Source organism: Pristiophorus japonicus, chromosome 9 (genome assembly GCF_044704955.1).
Source record: "Pristiophorus japonicus isolate sPriJap1 chromosome 9, sPriJap1.hap1, whole genome shotgun sequence".
In the NCBI taxonomy this organism is placed as follows: Eukaryota; Metazoa; Chordata; class Chondrichthyes; family Pristiophoridae; genus Pristiophorus; species Pristiophorus japonicus.
Window position 1 is genome coordinate 210991028 of NC_091985.1, and position 19460 is coordinate 211010487.

At 47.9% G+C, this 19460-nt stretch overlaps 3 protein-coding genes and 2 pseudogenes across 7 annotated transcripts in view; 3 read left to right on the forward strand and 2 right to left on the reverse strand.

Annotated features, from left to right (window-relative positions):
- LOC139273608 (zinc finger protein 850-like) overlaps positions 1–19460 on the reverse strand; it is a 560896-nt gene that overhangs the window by 124496 nt on the left and 416940 nt on the right. The gene's annotated exons all lie outside the window — the stretch shown is intronic.
- The window catches only part of LOC139274108 (zinc finger protein 229-like), a 120023-nt gene that overhangs the window by 69551 nt on the left and 31012 nt on the right, over positions 1–19460 (forward strand). The gene's annotated exons all lie outside the window — the stretch shown is intronic.
- Positions 1–19460, forward strand: part of LOC139273584 (gastrula zinc finger protein XlCGF57.1-like) — a 277425-nt gene that overhangs the window by 69282 nt on the left and 188683 nt on the right. The window lies entirely within an intron of this gene.
- On the forward strand, positions 7014–7237 carry LOC139274335 (U2 spliceosomal RNA; annotated as a pseudogene).
- Positions 11604–11913, reverse strand: LOC139273602 (histone H4-like; annotated as a pseudogene).

The window sequence follows — 19460 nt, forward strand, 5'->3', positions numbered from 1 at the left end:
AAGGGTACTGAGGGAATGATCAGCCATGATCTTATTGAATGGTGGTGCAGACTCGAAGGGCCGAATGGCCTACTCTGCACCTATTTTCTATGTTTCTATGTTTCTATGTTTCTACTTTATTTTCTATTCTCCCCATCAGTTGTCCATATCATAACTAATATTTTTCTGGTATTATTATTCTCAAAGCAAAATACTTCATTGATGCAGTATAAAGATGATATTTTTTCCATCCGGAACACAATGAAAAGTGCAGGCAGCTCCTTCTCGCATACAGTAAGTACATTATCTCTCACAGAGCGCAGAGACACAGAACTGGCCTCAATCCTATTCGCACAGGCAGCAGAAGCTGTCAGTCCAACAGTGATCCGGAGTGGCTGAGTTACATTGTGAATCTTCAGGCCACACGGAGCGGGAGGATCAAATGCTGTTTCACTATTGAAACAGACCACATTCATATACCAGATACTGAAATATACAGAATAAAACCCACACTTGCACACCAGAAACTGATAGGTATAGATTAAAACCCACACTTTTTACCAGAAACTGACAGGTGCAGATTAAACCCCACACATATACCAGAAACTAACAGCTATGGGATAAAACCAATACTCAAATACTAGAAACTGACAGGTACAGATTACTCCCCACGCTCACATATCAGAGACTGAAAGGTACAGAATATCACCCACACTCACATACCAGACACTAATAGGTACAGATTAAAGCCCACAATAATAGACCAGAAATTGATAGGTACAGCGGAAACCCCACCCTCACATACCAGAAACTGACAGGTTCAGATTAAAGCCACATGTTTTTTAACCAGAAACTGACAGGTGCAGATTAAAACCCACACTTGCATACCAGAAACGGACAGGTACAGGATAATTCCCACACTCACATACCACAAACTGATACATGAGATTACCCCCACACTCATACCAGAAACTGACAGGTACAAGTTACCCACAATCATATTCCAGAAACTGACCGGTCCAAATTAAAACACACACTCACATACCAGAAACTGACAGGTTTAGATTAAACCCACACTCTCATACCAGAGATGGGCAGGTAATAAAATACACACTCATATACCAGAAACTGAAAGATACAGAATAAAATACACAGTCGCATACCAGAAACTGGTAGGTACAAAATAAACCCCACATTCGCATCCCAGAGATTGAAACGTATAGAATAAAATACACACTTACACGTCATAAACTGACAGTTACAGAAAAAATACACAGTCACATACCAGAGACTGACAGGTATTGATTAAACCTCACATTCACATAGAAACATAGAAAATAGGTGCAGGAGTAGGCCATTCGGCCCTTCGAGCCTGCACCATCATTCAGTAAGATCATGGCTGATCATTCCCTCAGTACCCCTTTCCTGCTTTCTCTCCATACCCCTTAATCCCTTTTAGCCGTAAAGGCCATATCTAACTCCCTCTTAAATATATCCAATCAACAACTCTCTGCGGTAGGGAATTCCACAGGTTAACAACTCTCTGAGTGAAGAAGTTTCTCCTCATCTCAGTCCTAAATGGCTTACCCCTTATCCTTAGACTATGTCCCCTGGTTCTGGACTTCCCCAACAATCAGGAACATTCTTCCAGCTTCTAACCTGTCCAATCCCGTCAGAATTTTATATGTTTCTATGAGATCCCCTCTCATCCTTCTAAACTCCAGTGAATACAGACCCAATCGATCCACTCTTTCCTCATATGTCAGTCCTGCCATCCCGGGAATCAGTCTGGTGAACCTTCGTTGCACTCCCTCAGTCGCAAGAACGTCCTTCCTCAGATTAGGAGACCAAAACTGTACACAATATTCCAGGTGAGGCCTCACTAAGGCCCTGTACAACTGCAGTAAGACCTCCCTGCTCCTGTACTCAAATCCCTTAGCTATGAAGGCCAACATACCATTTGCCTTCTTCACCGCCTGCTGTACCTGCATGCCAACTTTCAATGACTGATGTACTATGACACCCACGTCTCATTGCACCTCACCTTTTCCTAATCTGCTGCCATTCAGATAATATTCTGCCATCGTGTTTTTGCCACCAAAGTGGATAACATCACATTTATACACATTATACTACATCTGCCATGCGTTTGTCCACTCACCTAACCTGTCCAAGACACCCTGCAGCCTCTTAGCGTCCTCCTCACAGCTCACACCGCCACCCAGCTTAGTGTCATCTGCAAACTTGGAGATATTACACTCAATTCCCTCATCTAAATCATTAATGTATATTGTAAAGAGCTGGGGTCCCAGCACTGAACCTTGCGGCACCCCACTATTCACTGCCTCCCATTCTGAAAAGGACCAGTTTATCCTGACATTCTGCTTCCTGTCTGTCAACCATTTCTCTATCCACATCAGTACATTACCCCCAATACCTTGTGTTTTAATTTTGCACACCAATGTTTTGTGTGGGACCTTGTCAAAAGCCTTTTGAAAGTCCAAATACACCACATCCACTGGTTCTCCCTTGTCAACTCTACCAGTTACATCCTCAAAAAATTCTAGAAGATTTGTCAAGCATGATTTCCCTTTCATAAGGAGCAGGACATCGGGTAGGCTGTGTGTGGCAAACATGGCCCGCAGGCTTTCAGTAGTGGCAGCGGACGTGCTAGCCAACATTATCTCACATTCAATCCACTTGGAATACACGTCTACAACCACAAGGAACATTTTACCCAAGAACGGGCCTGCATAGTCGATGTGTACCCGACACCACGGTTTGGAGGGCCAAGACCATTATCTTAGCAGCGCCTCTCTGGGTGCATTGCTTAACTGCGAGCATGTATTACATCTGTGAATACAGGACTCTAAGTCCGCATCAATACCGGGCCACCACACATCGGATCTGGCTATCATTACGATGCCAGGGTGGGTACTATGGAGGTCATTGATGAAGGTGTCTCTGTCCTTCTTGGGGACCACTACTCAATTGTCCCACAGAAGGCAGTCTGCCTGTATAGACATTTCATCGTTGCACTGCTGGAATGGCTTTATCTCTTCCTGCATTTCCACTGGGACACTGGACCAGCTCCCGTGAAGCACACAGCTTTTGACTAGAGATAATAAGGGGTCCTTGCTTGTCCAGGTTTTGATCTGCTGGGCAGTGATGGGTGATTGCTCACTCTCAAATGCTTTCATAACCATGGCTAGATCTGTGGGCTGTGCCATTTCCACCCCCGTGGTGGGCAATGGCAGCCTACTGAAACCATCGGCGCAGTTTTTTGTGTCTGGCCTGTGGCGGATGGCTTAGTTGTATGCGGACAATGTGAGCGCCCATCTCTGGATGCGGGCCGATGTGTCAGTATTTATCCCTTTACTCTCGGAGAATAAGGATATAAGTGGCTTATGGTCAGTTTCCAATTCGAATTTTAGCCCAAACAGATATTGATGCATTTTCTTTGCCCCATTGACACACCCTAACGCTTCTTTCTCAATCATGCTGTCGGCTCTCTCAGCCTTAGACAGACTCCTGGATGCATAAGCAACCAGTTGCAGTTTCCCGAAATCATTAGCTTGTTGTAATATACACCCGACACCATATGACGACGCATCACATGCTAGTACCAAAGGCTTACATGGATCATACACCACAAGCAATTTGTTTGAGCATAACAATTTTCTCGCTTTTACAAAGGCATTTTCTTAGCTTTTACCCCAAACCCATTCGTCCCCTTTTCATAGTAAGACATGCAGTGGTTCTAACAGTGCTGAGACCCGGTAAGAAGTTACAAAAGTAGTTCAGGAGTCCCAGAAACGACCACAGCTCCATCACGTTCTGTGGCCTCGGTGCATTCTCGATTGCCTCCGTCTTCGCGTGTTTGGTGGGCCTGATGCCATCGGCCGCAATCCTCCTGCCCAGGAACTCCACTTCAGGTGCCAGGAAAACTCACTTCGAGCGTGTTAACCTGAGCCCCACGCGGTTGAGTCAACTGAGAACCTCCTCTAGGTTCTGCAGATGCTCAACTGTGTTCCACCCTGTGACCAAGATGTCGTCCTGGAAGACCACGGTGTGTGGGACCGACTTCAGTAAACTTTCCATGTTTCCCTGGAATATCGCCGCCGCCGATCGGATTCCAAACGGGCATCTGTTATAAACAAAAAGACCTTTGTGTGTGTGTGTTGATGCAGGTGAGGGCGTTTGATGATTCCTCCAGTTCCTGCGTCATGTAGGCTGAAGTCAGATCCAGCTTTGTGAACGTCTTTCCTCCCGCCAGCGTTGCAAAGAGGTCATCGGTCTTTGGTAGTGGGTATTGGTCCTGCAGGGAGAAACGATTGATAGTTACTTTGTAGTCGCCTCAGATTTTGACTGTGCCATCTCCCTTGAGGACTGGGACGATAGGACTGGCCCATTCATTAAACTCGATCGGTGAAATGATGCCCTCTCCTTGCAGCCGATCTAGCTTGATCTCTACCCTTACTCTCATCATGTACGGTACTGCTATCGTCTTGTGATGGATGGATCATGCCCCCGGAATTAGATGGATCTGCACTTTTGCTCCTTGGAATTTCCCGATGCCTGATTCGAACAGCAAAGGAAATTTGTTTAAGACCAGAGCACACGAAGTGTCGTCAGCGGGCGATAGCGCTCAGACGTCGTCCCCGTTCCAGTGTATCTTTCCCAGCCAGCTCCTGCTGAGCAGCGTGGGACCATCGCTCGGTACCACCCAGAGTGGTAGCTTGTGCATCGCTCCATCGTAGGAGACCTTTATGGTAGCACTGCCGATTACAGGAATCGGTTCTTTCTTGTAAGTTCTTAGTTTCTTACGAACTGGAGTTAAGACTGGCCTTGAGGTCTTGTTGCACCACAACATTTCAAAAGTATTTTTGCCCATGATGGACTGGCTTGCACCTGTGTCCAGCTCCATTAACACCGGGTGTCCATTTAGTTCAACATTTAGCATTATCGGGGGACAATTTGTGGTGAATGTCTGCACTCCATGTACCTCTTTCTCCTCGATCTGAGGCTCTGGTTCGTCGTGATCCTCTGTGGATCTGTCCTCTTCTGCAACATGGTGGTTTTAGGTTTAATATTCTTTGCAGCTCGCCTGCACAGTCGTTGGAGGTGTCCCATTGTTCCACAGCCCTTGCAAATGTACTCTTTGAATCGGCATGAATGGAAACAATGATCACCCCCGCAGCGTCAACAAGGTGTTAATGGCCTTGCATTCATCACCCTTGATGGTGGACTCTGAGACATCTGCAGACGTGTATTTGCAGGTATATGTGATCAGCCCTTTGCATTACGATTCAAAAACAACATCACTTTGTTCACAGTACTTGTAGCAGCACTTGTGTGCTGAGAGATTTGCTTTATATTGTCACTGGTGGCAATGAATGCCTGGGCTATTGCTATGGCCTTACTCAAGGTTGGAGTCTCTACAGTCAAAAGTTTGCGAAGTATGGTTTCGTGGCCAATGCCAAGTACGAAAAAGTGTCTGAGCATGTGCTCCAAATGTTCTTCAAATTCGCAATGTCCTGTAAGGCATCTTAGCTTGGTGACATAACTCGGCACTTACTGGCCGTCAGACATTTTGTAGGTGCAGAACCGGTACCTCGCCATCAGAATGCTTTCCTTCGGGTTCAAATGCTCTCAGACAAGTGTGCACAAATCATGGTATGATTTCTCTGTGGGTTTTGCTGGAGTGAGCAGTTTCTTCATGAGGACATACGTTGGTGCCCCACAGACAGTGAGGAGGATCGCCCTTCATTTGGCAATGCTTTCTTCCCCATCTAACTCATTGGCCACAAAGTATTGGTCGAGTCACTCCGCAAAAGTTTCCCAATCATCTCCCTCCGAGAATTTCTCCAGGATGCACACTGTGCTCTGCATCTTTGGGTTCGCTATCTGTATCTCATTGCCAGTTGTAGTAGATGGAGAATGAGTCAGATTGAACACTGTGAACTCAAAGTAAAGTGTGACCGTAGTCTTTTGTTGCAAGTCTCCAGAGTGCCTCTCTAACCTGTGAAGCCTCCTTAAATATCTGTGCTCCCTTGGGACTCCAGGGGATGAGCCCTTTGGTGGGTGTACAGAGTAAATACAAGTATACATAAATAACAGTAAAGAGTTGGGGTCCCAGCACTGATCCCTGTGGCACCCCACTGGTTACTGATTGCCAACCCGAGAATGAACCATTTATCCCGACTCTCTGGTTTCTGTTCGTTAACCAATCCCCTATCCATGCTAATATATTACCCCCAACCCTGTGAACTTTTGTCTTGTGCAGTAACCTTTTAGGTGGCACCTTGTTAAATGCCTTCTGGAATTCCAAATACACCACATCCACTGGTTCCTCTTTATCCACCCTGTTCATTACATCCTCAAAGAATTCCAGCAAATTTGTCAAACATGACTTCCCCTTCATAAATCCATGCTGTTACATCCATGTTACAGCAGTGACAGATAAGAAAGGTGTTGAATTAAACGATGGGTGGAAGCTAGCATCAGGGCGGAAGGACAGTGAGGGGCTCTTGCCTTCACAGAAGGACTCCCATGTCCTGATCAGAAGTGACCCTCAGGCAATCTCGGTTACAAACCGGTTAATGACTCGAACATGTAGAAATGTAGATCGACAAACATAGCTGTTCAGATTATTGAATATATACAGGAAATAACGTGAGTGAACCTTCCTCATAAGTCCGGCCATCATTAACCATTTTTGCCTGAGAGCAGAATGAAACATAAAGAACAGATTATAAATCGGGAGGGGATGTCATTGATGACCTAATTCAAGAATTTGAGATTTTGGCGAGCAATAAATCTGATTGGATGTTTAAAGAGACCAATCAGAGAGATGCAGAACAATGGAAATTGACAACGTGGCCAATGAACCAATTACAGTCATTGCCTTCACCCATCCCTCATTAGCATAGGGCTGTGGGCGGAGTGTGGGGCTGCCTATATAATGCGAGCCCGGAGCAGAATTTCCTTTATATCTGTACCTGACTGAACAAGACGATGCCTGAGGAAAAGAAATCGCTTCTTGGCCTTTTGGTTAAGATCATGCGTAACTGACCTGACAGGGGAGTAACCATGACCCCAAAGTGGTTCTCCCTGGATCAGGAAGGTAGCTTTCCTATGCTTTTTGGAAATAGGAGGTGGGTGGGGTGGCTTGACGGAGGTGGATGGGGTTGCTGACCCATCCACCTCCATGGCACGAACCTGGTATTGCAGTACTTCCAGGAACGGTGCTTGGGCTCTAGGCCTTTTGGCTAAGAGCATTAGCGCAGGGTGATCCTTGATGTGTGCAAGGTGACCTCTGGCGTTTGTGATCTGACAAAGAATTGGAAAGATTGGCTACGATTCAAAAAAAAAAGAAACCAGCTTCGAAAAAGGGTGCCAAGAAAGTAATCAAGAAAACACCACCGAAGGGTGGCAAGAAGCGCAGAAAGTCGAGGAAGGAGAGTTACTGCATTTACATCTACAAAGTGATGAAGCAAGTTCACCCCGACACCGGCATCTCCTCCAAGGCCATGGGCATCATGAACTCGTTTGTGAACGATATTTCCGAGCACATTGCGGGTGAGGCTTCCCGCCTGGCCCATTACAACAAGCGTCGCACCATCAGTTCCCGGGAGATCCAGACCGCCGTGCGCCTGCTGCTACCCGGGGAGCTGGCCAAGCATGCTGTGTCGGAAGGGACAAAGGCGGTGACCAAGTACACCAGCTCCAAGTAAAACTCCACGCTGTCCTGACGGAACAAATCCCAAACACAATGGCTCTTTTAAGAGCCACCCACAACATCATTGAAAGAGCTGCACAAACACATCACCCTTTAGACTGAATTTACTGTAATTATTTCCCGAACAATTGTGTTTGAGACCCTTTACAATTCCAGCTGTAGATTTAGTTTTGAATTCTTATAAGCAGCTTCACTGACGGGTTCGACCTTGGCGTCGCTGGAATTTCCCGCAGTGAGTAAACTACAAACACGGTCCCTGGTCGCTTTCCCTTTGCTTCCAGACCCGTTCATTCACAGCGCCTGCCGACGAATTTATTTTGGGAGGGCGGGGAAACTCCGATTTCAGTCACACGTTCTCACTCAAGCCCTTTTCACGTTTTGTTTTTATTCCGTTGTGGCTCAGTCCGTTTATTAACCCGAGACTCCCCGCAGTGTAACAACCCAGAATGGGAGTTCTTAGAGACTAGAACAGGGGCAGTTTGAACACCTCTATTTTTACAGAAGGACTCTCAGTTCTGGTCTCACTCCCACAGCAGCTCCTATGAAAAAAAGTTCACTTTTACAACGATGGAGCTGGAATGTGTCCCGTGCACAATCAGTGGGGACTGAGTCCCGCCCGTTACAGACAGTTTGAACCTGAAGCCGAATTTAATGCTGATTGTAACAGGCTGGAATTTGCAAAGGAAACATGGAATCAGACAAAAGGAAACAAAAAGTATTTTGAAGTATTTGGCTAATGGTGAAGTTACTAACATAATTCACAATTTTAACAATTATTGGCGGGATTTTTGAATTTAAAAAATCGTTAGGTTCTGACTTTGAGAACCAATCATTTTCGCCCTACTTTCATTGGTGGACTAAACAGGCTGTGATTGGTCATGGGAACCGACCAATGAAATTCACCACAGAGTGACCAATCACAAGGTCGCTCCCTGCATCCCTCCAGAATGTATAAGAAGGGCAGATGTGGGAGGAGTTTCTCATTCTTTCTCTGAGCTTGTGAATTGTGGAAATGTCTGGAAGAGGAAAAACCAGCGGTAAAGCTCGGGCCAAGGCCAAGTCTCGCTCCTCCCGAGCCGGACTGCAGTTCCCTGTGGGCCGTGTTCACAGGCTCCTGCGAAAGGGGAACTATGCTGAGCGTGTGGGTGCCGGAGCCCCGGTCTATATGGCTGCTGTGCTCGAGTATCTGACCGCTGAAATCCTGGAGCTGGCCGGCAATGCGGCCCGCGACAACAAAAAGACCCGCATCATCCCCAGACACCTGCAGTTGGCCATCCGCAACGACGAGGAGCTCAACAAGCTGCTGGGAAAGGTGACCATCGCTCAGGGTGGAGTGCTGCCGAATATCCAGGCTGTGCTGCTGCCCAAGAAAACCACCACTTCGTCCAAGACCAAGTAAAGCGGACAAGATTTAATCTAATAACCCAAAGGCTCTTTTCAGAGCCACCCACAGGATCTGTGAAAGGGCTGCTTACTGTCTTAATAGAGTCATGTACCGATAGATTGGCCTGTTTTAGACCTGTAAACATAGAAAATAGGTGCAGGAGTAGGCCATTTGGTCCTTCGAGCCTGCACCACCATTCAATAAGATCATGGCTGATCTTTCACCTCAGTACCCCTTTCCTGCTTTCTCTCCATACCCCTTGATCTCTTTAGTTATAAGGGCCGCATCTAACTCCCTCTTGATGCCAGTTCGTTAGATATATTCAACAACTCTGCGGTAGGGAATTCCACAGGTTAACAACTCTGAGTGAATAAGTTTCTCCTCATCTCAGTCCTAAATGGCTTACCCCATATCCGAATGGGGGAGTTTTCAGTTCCCAGTCACTGCATTACGGTTCTCTGCTCACAGATACACTCTTCCAGTTAACAGCGAATAATTGAACTACAGTTGTCACTCAACAATTGTATAAATACCGCCACAGGTTCCTTAAATGTTCTTTAATCTGTCTGAAAACTAGAGTCGGCGGTGATGAATTAATGTAGTAATAAAAGGGTCTAGTTTAATTTTGGTCTGGTTTGAGATAGTTTGAATGCTGCTTCTGTTCTCGGGAGCTCCGGCCGTTCCCGGGCTGTGTATTTCTCTGCTAAGCCAGTCAGTTTAGACCGCACTGGAGCAGCGAGCGATGTACACACACAGAACCCGGGTCAATTGCAGTGCTTCCCAGATCTGCCTGTCCCCATTCTCCGGCAACACCGAATGGGGAAATCTGTGTTCTGCCCCGGGGAACTCGAGGTCAGAGCGACGCAAAGCCGATGTCAGTTTCTGAAAATATTAAAGGGCTCATTAGTTAATCGTCAATAACTCCCATGTGAACGGAGTTGGTATATGAACACACGATCAGTAATCAGTCCCACACCCTCTGCCCCGTCCCTACAATGGGTTAATGAACAACACGAAGCTCTGGTTACAGGTGATCGCAGCTCTTTCCTTTGCTGATTTGGTGGCTCTGAAAAGAGCCGTTGTTGCACTTGGTGGTGAATCTTGGAGCCGAGGCAGGGGGAGTCTAGGCGCGCTCCCCGCGAATGCGGCGGGCAAGCTGGATGTCTTTGGGCATGATGGTGACTCGCTTGGCGTGAATGGCGCACAGGTTGGTGTCCTCAAACAGCCCAACTAGGTAAGCCTCGCTGGCCTCCTGCAGGGCCATGACGGCCGAGCTCTGGAAGCGCAGGTCGGTCTTGAAGTCTTGAGCGATCTCCCGCACCAGGCGCTGGAAGGGCAGTTTGCGGATCAGCAGCTCGGTGGATTTCTGGTAGCGGCGGATCTCCCTCAGAGCCACGGTGCCGGGTCTGTAGCGATGAGGCTTCTTCACTCCGCCCGTGGCCGGAGCGCTCTTCCGGGCCGCTTTGGTCGCCAGCTGTTTGCGAGGAGCTTTCCCTCCGGTAGATTTGCGCGCTGTCTGCTTGGTCCTGGCCATTTTCTGAACGAATCTGGGACACAAGGATTATTAATGCGGAGCCTCCTCTGGGGCCTCCTTTTAAAGTGTGTGAGAGTCCGCCCCGGGGCTGTGATTGGGTGCAGCCCGGCGCCAATCAAGTTTGAACCAAGCACCGAGAGTGAAAATGAAGGGCGGGGATTTCTGGGCCTTGAAACTCTTTTGAGTTTACCTGCGAAAACATAAAACATGTATCCGTGCCACCCGACCTGGATGACACACACAAGACATTTACAAGGCCCTTTTTTTGTGTGTGGTTCTGGGCCTTGAATGGCTGAACTGAAACTGACAGTTGGTCAATTTCAAAAATCCCGCCAATTTTACAGTATCAACCAAGAGATTAAATAACCTCTAATTTCGCGCCAGCAGTTTAAGAATCCCGCTCTTTATAACGGCGATTGTGCCCCATTATAAGTCACCAAGTCCATTTCTCTGTAACATTCCGGTTTAAATTCTGTTCCATTCCCTGATCGGTCTGTACCGGGCGGGAATAAATCCCCGGTCACTGCTTCCTGTAAACATAAAGTCCCGCATCGATCCCGCCAGTGCCGTCCCGTTTAACCGATTCTCACAGAAACCTCACATGACAGGAATTATCTGTGAGGGGAGACTGTAATGTCTGGGTAAAGGGGACTGTGTATCCCACCCGGTAATTGTGACTGTCAGCCGAAATTTCTGATCTCTCAATTTACAATAGTTGTAAAATATTTAATAATTCCCATATTCCTACAGCGACTACACTCCAAAAGTACTTGATTGGTCTTGAGGCGTTCGGTGGTCGTGAAAGGCGCTATATAAATCCAAATATTTCTTTCCATTAATTAAACAGCCGAAATAATTTCCCAACCAAACTGCCCCATCCCCAGGTCGCTGCTCTCTCTGTGAGGCGGTGGGTGGCTCTTAGAAGAGCCTTTGTGTTGTGTTTCGGGGGGAAAGGGTCAAGTTATTCAGCCGCCGAATCCATAGAGTGCGGCCCTGCCGCTTCAGAGCGTACACCACATCCATGGCAGTGACCGTCTTGCGCTTGGCGTGCTCAGTGTAGGTGACTGCATCCCTGATCACATTCTCCAGGAAAACCTTCAGCACCCCGCGGGTCTCCTCGTAGATCAAGCCTGAGATCCGCTTGACACCACCACGGCGAGCCAGGCGGCGGATAGCTGGTTTGGTGATGCCCTGGATGTTATCACGGAGCACTTTACGGTGCCGCTTGGCTCCGCCTTTACCCAGTCCTTTGCCTCCTTTACCTCGACCAGACATGATGACGGTTACTCACTGAAACAGCCGCTGAATGAGAAGGAGCTCCTCCCGGCTCCTTTTTATAGAGCCGGAGCCGACCTGACTGAGAAAGTGCAGAGTGAGAGAGGCGGGAAGGGGAGGAGACAGAGTCAAGATTGACAGACAGAGCAGAGAGCGGCCTCTGGTCTTCCAGCTCCGCCTCCAGCTTTCTGCAGCCGCCAATTTCAAACTGTTTTCCCACAATAGAACCGAGACACAGCGCTCTGCACAAACCCTTAAAGACTCGGAATTCATCTTCAAGGCTTCCATGAACCAGAAGCTTTTAAATAAAGTCCCGTTACAATGTAAATGGGGACTTTTCAGAATGGCAGGCAGTGACTAGTGAGGTACCGCAAGGTTCTGTGCTCGGGCCCCAGCTGTTTACACTGTACATTAATGATTTAGACGAGGGGATTAAATGTAATATCTCCAAATTTGTGGATGACACTAAGTTGGGTGGCAGTGTGAGCTGCGAGGAGGATGCTATGAGGCTGCAGAGCGACTTGGATAGGTTAGGTGAGTGGGCAAATGCATCGCAGATGAAGTATCATGTGGATAAATGTGAGGTTATCCACTTTGGTGGTAAAAACAGAGAAACAGACTATTATCTGAATGGTGACAGATTAGGAAAAGGGGAGGTGCAAAGAGACCTGGGTGTCATGGTACATCAGTCATTGAAGGTTGGCATGCAGGTACAGCAGGCGGTTAAGAAAGCAAATGGCATGTTGGCCTTCATAGCGAGGGGATTTGAGTACAGGGGCAGGGAGGTGTTGCTACAGTTGTACAGGGCCTTGGTGAGGCCACACCTGGAGTATTGTGTACAGTTTTGGTCTCCTAACCTGAGGAAGGACATTCTTGCTATTGAGGGAGTGCAGCGAAGGTTCACCAGACTGATTCCCGGGATGGCGGGACTGACCTATCAAGAAAGACTGGATCAACTGGGCTTGTATTCACTGGAGTTCAGAAGAATGAGAGGGGACCTCATAGAAACGTTTAAAATTCTGATAGGGTTAGACAGGTTAGATGCAGGAAGAATGTTCCCAATGTTGGGGAAGTCCAAAACCAGGGGACACAGTCTAAGGATAAGGGGTAAGCCATTTAGGACCGAGATGAGGAGGAATTTCTTCACCCAGAGAGTGTGAACCTGTGGAATTCTCTACCACAGAAAGTTGTTGAGGCCAGTTCACTGAATATATTCAAAAAGGAGTTAGATGAAGTCCTTGCTACTAGGGGAATCAAGGGATATGGTGAGAAAGCAGGAATGGGGTACTGAAGTTGCATGTTCAGCCATGAACTCATTGAATGGCGGTGCAGGCTAGAAGGGCCGAATGGCCTACTCCTGCACCTATTTTCTATGTTTCTATTAACAATCGCGAATATTCCCGCCGATATACAGCCCCTTCCCTGTCAATCTCAGACCTTGTTCCATCTCCCCACACTTCCTCTCACAGACGGGTTTAGCAGTTTACAAACACCTTATTCCAGCTGATTTGGAGAATGTGGTGCTTGGGGTTTGAGTTGTGAGGCGAGGTATCTCCGCCAGTATCACCGTCTCACAGAATCTGTGAATTGACAATGACCGGGAACTGAGACTGGAGCCGAACACATTCCCAGTTACAGTGAGGCCCGGGCCGGACATCCCATTCTCTGTGTGTTTTATTGCAGACACTGGGGGATGGGTGAGTGCAGCCAATGTCAGCGAGTCACCAGGGATCCTGGCTTCATGTTCAATGATTTCTGTCTGAAATCTGAGCCCGGCCCCGGGACAGGGATCATTTGATTCGGGGATCAGCTCTTTTCTGAGAGGCGTAGGTGGCTCTGAGAAGAGCCTTTGGGTTCAGATGTTTACAAGTTGCACTTTTTATTTACTTTTTGGGCGCTGCTTTCTTGGGTTTTGCTGATTTGGCTATGGCCCTCAGTTTTTTCACCTTTTTGGCCGCCTTTACCTTTGCGCCTGAGGCCTTCTCGGGGCTCTTGGGCTTCGCCGCCGCCTTCTTCCCAGCCGCTGCTTTCGCTGTCTTTTTTACTGTTGGCGCCTTCTTGGCTGCTGGTTTCTTGGTTGGAGATTTCTTGGCTGCTGGTTTCTTGGCTGGAGATTTCTTGGCTGCTGGTTTCTTGGTCAGAGATTTCTTGGCTGCTGGTTTCTTGGTCAGAGATTTCTTGGCTGCTGGTTTCTTGGCTGGAGATTTCTTGGCTGCTGGTTTCTTGACTGGAGATTTCTTGGCTGCTGGTTTCTTCACCTTCCTTCCCACTTTTCCCTGGTTTTCCTTCTTAGCGACTTTGAAGGAGCCCGAGGCGCCCGTGCCCTTGGTCTGCACCAGGAAGCCATTTGTCACATTCCTCTTGATACTGAACCTGATCTGGGACCCGCGCTTCTCCACATCCACGCCTTTGGCCGCCAGAGCCTTCTTTATCGCGGCCAGGGACATCCCCTTGCGATCGCTGCCATCGGCCACAACCTTGAGGATCTGTTCGCCCATCGTGGGACCGGCTGGCTTGGAGCGGGGAGCCGCCTTCTTCTTCTTACTGGGAGCCTTGGTTTGAGCGGCGGCGGCAGGAGGAGCGGTTTCGGCGGCTGCAGTGTCAGTCATGTCGGCGGCTCTGTAGAAAATCTCTCTGACAGTCAGAGCTCGGTCAGAAATGAAACGGGAGGCGGCGGCACAGAGCAACTTAAAGGTAGCGAGCGGACGGGGCGGAGACATCCTGCTGTCAGCTCCCCGCCCCTCCAGCCTCTCTGTGTTTCTCTCTCCTCATTAACTGTCCGATTCCAATTTAACCCGGGCCCTCCAGATTCCCAGACTGGCCTCTTTCTGTCCCGAACACCGGGCTGTTTGTTGTCGAGAAAGTTTCATCCGAACTGAAGGCAGCAATTTGGATTTAAACCCGTTTCATTGCTGCACTGATCGCGCTCTCTCACGCGATCGCGGACATTTTCTCTGTTTTTCGACTGAAATTTGAAATCACTTCAAACTTGACGTTTAATTCCCACTTTAGACCTGAGCAGGGCAGCAGGGCGATCCTGTGACAGGGAAATCTTTGAATTTTACACAAGAGGGACTCTGGAATCCGGCAATGAGACGGACACACAAACACAGTGACATTAGTCTCACCCGGCCGCCCCTTTAACACACTCTCGCTCACACAATGTTCACAATCTGCACATTCACAGCACAAACTGTCCCAGATTTACAGCTCCCAGCACAGGGTTTCCTCTCCGCTCGGCCTGTGCTGCCGATTCTCGGGGTTAGTTGTAGTTTCCCAGCTCAGTAAGTGTTAAACACTCTGAGACCGGCGCCCCTCACAGTGCCAGTTCCAGATTCAGGGGCAGGAGCCAATCACAGCAGAGGCTGGCTTAACCCATATCTGCTGTTAAGTTGTTATATTGTTCGCACGCAGAAATATGTTTGCTTAACGTGAAAATATAAATTATGTGTTCACCGTCGCACCAGCCTCTTTGTGTCTCTCTCTCCTCCTAAACGGAGGGACATTTAACTGTAACTGGTGTCCTATCCATCTCATACTCAACACCCAGAGATGGCTATCAGAGAGAGCGACAGAGACACAGTACCAGTCTTAAACTCCCTAACTGTGTCTGCTTATTACGCTCTATGATACTATCACATATTCATGTACAGCATCAGCGGAAAAGAGAGAGAGACAGGCACAGTATCAGTCTTACATTGTATATCAGTGTCTCCATATTACACTCAGTCACAGTGCCACACCTTCATGTATTGCACCAGAGAGAGAAACAGAAACATTCTCAGTGTTGTACTTCCAACAGTGTTTCCACATCGCGCTAAATAACAGAATCCCGCCTTCACAGACAGTTCAAGAGAAAGGGGGATAGCGGCAGAGAGAGAGTGGACTGAGAGAGAGAGAGACAGGGGAGGCAGGGCGGCGAGACACAGAAACATGCACAGTATCAGTTCCAGACTGACCTGTGAGGTCCGGTTTTATCCTGAAAGATCCCATTGGAGAGACATAAGATGCAGTCCCCTCTCTCACTGATATTGTACCACAGACAAACACATTATTAATCCCACACTGCGGGACAGTGTCAGAGAGTGAGAGAAACAAGGTCCCATATTTAACCCTCGCTTGCCTGTTGTACTCTCTGTAATCTTGCAGCTCAGGGCCGTTCGGTATTACACTCAGTGACCGAATGTCTCACTCTGATTAAATTAATCTGGGACAGTTTCTGTCAGATATTAACTCCTGCACAGTCCCAACAAACACTCCTACTCCCCCGTCCCTCCGATGTTTCTGCAGGATTGCTTTGTGAAGACGGGCTCACGAAGTGAAAAACACACTGCACGGAATGATCCCAAATTGAGCATCTCAAAGGGGCAAGGCCCCCATCTTTAAACATTTTCTGCCCTTGCCCCCCAGGCCCAGTTCCTTTGCTCAGATTCTGATAAAAGTAAATCGGGAAAAGTGCACTTTGATTTTTAAAGGCTGAATTATTACAGCGAGCTGCGCATGCGGGGATAAGCCCCGCCCCCGTGTCGATTTCCAGTGAGCAGAAGAGCGCATGCGCTCTCCCCTCCCCCAGCCCTGCCTGTGAGCGCTATTCACTCAGTGAGCGGAAGAAGATGGTTTAAACAACCGGGAATTGAGACACCACAGCCCCGGGGTAAGGCAGCGAGCAGTAGCCTCCTTACAGCAGCACATCGCTTTGGGAGCGTGTCCGCAGATGGGCTCAGAGATCGGCACTGAGTCCGGGGAAGTTCAAGGGGAGTCGGGGTCTGTGTGTAACAGGTGGAATGGAGCAAGAACTGGTCTCAGTGCGTGGAGTGAGTGGGGGAAGGGAGAGGCCATTCTCGGGCTGTGTGTGGACAGCGTGTGTCCCGGGTAAGGGAGACAGAATGGGAAGGATCTGCTGTTTACAATCATTGCTGCTTTCTTCCTGCAAACCAGTAGTGAACGTTCCTGCTTTCGTTCCAGTCTCACTGTGTTTGTTGTCATTGGACAGTGAGCAGTGGAAGCAGAGCCGGACAGTGAGGATTTATACAAGGAGCATCTATTGCAGGCACCGGGTGAGAAATGTGAAAGACACGTTTTAAACAGCGGCTCTTTGTTTCTGGTTGAACGGTTAGTGCCCTGGGAAAGGGGAGTAGCAATCTGAGCTGTGTAAAAGTCCGTGCTCCATCGGGTAGTCCCATTCCTGAAGCAGGGCAGGGGTTGGGTTGTGTCTGGATGTCAGTAAATTGCTGTAAATCTGCCCAACACACTTGGTGTGCAGAAGCCGAGTGCTGCAGTACTGCAGTGGAGTCAGACACTGACACTGTTTGTATCGCTGGCTTCCCTTTGCGAATGTTCATAATGAATATTAATTGAACGATTACATTCATCACTTTCGTCTTTTTTCTACCTCTCCTATTCTTGAATGATCAGAGATACCTTCTCCTACAGGCAAGGAATTGAAGGAACCGGAACAAATGTGAAGTTTCCTCCACCTGAGACATAAGGAACAGTGTAACCAGCTCCTTCTCACACACAGTAGGTACGGTACCTATCACAGTGTGCGGGTACGCAGACAGGTTATCCGAATTAAACATGTTTGTGGTGCTGAATGGCTTCCTCCTATTCCTGTGCAACAGGCCTGAGGGGGCTGATGGCCACCTCCTGTTCCAATTTAACAGACTGGAGATACTGAGTGGCCTTCTCCTGTTCCTAATGTAATAAACATGAGGGGCTTAATGGCCTCCTCCTGTTCATATGTAACAAGCTCGAGGGGCAGAATGACTTCCCCCTGTGCCTATGTATCAGGCTAGAATGGGATGAATGGCCTCCTTTAGTTCTTATGTAACAGGTTCCAGGGGCTGAATAGCCACTTCTATTCCAGTGTAACAGACTCCAGGGACTGAATGGCCTCCTCCAGTTCCGATATAACAAGCTCGCGGATCTGAATGTCCTCCTCCCGTTCCCATAAACAGTCCCGTGGGGATGAATGTCCTTGTCCTATTCCTAATGTAACAGACCTGAGGGGCAGAATTGTGTCATCCTATTGCTTTCTAACTCCAATTGCTGAATGGCCCTCTCCAGTTCTTAATGTAATATGCTCGAGGAGCTGAATGGCCTTCTCCAGTTCCAAATGTAATAGGCTCAAGGAGCTGAATGACCCTCTCCAGTTCCAAATGTAATAGGCTCAAGGAGCTGAATGGCCCTCTCCAGTTCCTAATGTAATAGCTCGAGGAGCTGAATGGCCTCCTCCTGTTCCTATATAACATTCTCGAAGGGTTGACTGGCTTTCTCCTGCTCCCATGTCACAGGGCCAAAGGGCTGAATGGCCTGCTTATGATCCTAATTTAACATGCTTGAGAGGCTGAATGTCCTCCTCCAGTTCCTATATAACATGCAGGAGGGGCTGAAAGGCCTCCTTCAATTCCACTGTAACAGACTCGAGGGACTGAATGGCCTCCTCCTGTTCCTTATGTAACAGGCTCGAAGGGATGATTTGCCTCCAAGTTCCATGTGCTGAAAGGCCTCCTCAAGTTCCCAGATCCAAGGACTGTTCTTCCCCGTTGTTTTGGAAATAGCATCGGGCAGTAAACAGGAGCTCAATGCTTCTTGCCCGCCAGCTCTCTGATCAGGCTCCTCGCGCTGATTATGTTTTCTCATCTCACTCAAACATCCCCAAATGTTGCTTTCTTTTCCATCACCTCTCGAGTTATTAGCCAAGTTTTCATCGAGCAAATCGTGATCTCACCAGTAACAGCACTTTGCCGACGGTTATCCACGAGGCTGCTTCTGACATTTTCTTCTGCGTAAATGTTAACCACCGTAAGTAACTGAAAAGCTTCATTTCTATACCAACAACAAACACTTGCATTTATGACAGATACAGAATAATTCTCACATTCACTCACTGTACCCCTGACTGACAGATGCAGAATGAATCCCACACTCACTCACTGTACCAGAGACTGACAGATACAGAGTGAATCCCACACTCACTCACTGTACCAGAGACTGACAGATACAGAGTGAATCCCACACTCACTCACTGTACCACAGACTGTCACATACAGAGTGAATCCCACACTCATTCACTGTACCACTCACTGACAGACACAGAATTAATCCCACACTCGCTCACTGTACCACAGACTGATAGATACAGAATGAATACCACACTTACACACTGTACCACTGACAGTTATGGTTTATATAATGTACTAATAGCTAGTCTCTACTCCAAATATTTCTGAATCGCATTTGTCCAATATAATGAAAAACTTTTGTCTGTTGGGTTCATCTCTGATCTGTAAATTTCACAGATATAGGATAAAACACACTCTCACATACCAGAAACTGACAGATACAGAATAAAACTAACACACAGATACAAAAACTGACAGGTGCAGAATAAATCCCACACTCACATACCAGAAACCGGCAGGTATAGAGGAAACACACACTCACACACCCCAGAATGAGAGATGCAGAATGAATCCCACATTCACATTGCACAAACTGACATATAAAGGTAAAAATTCACACGCAGATACCAGAAACTGACACCC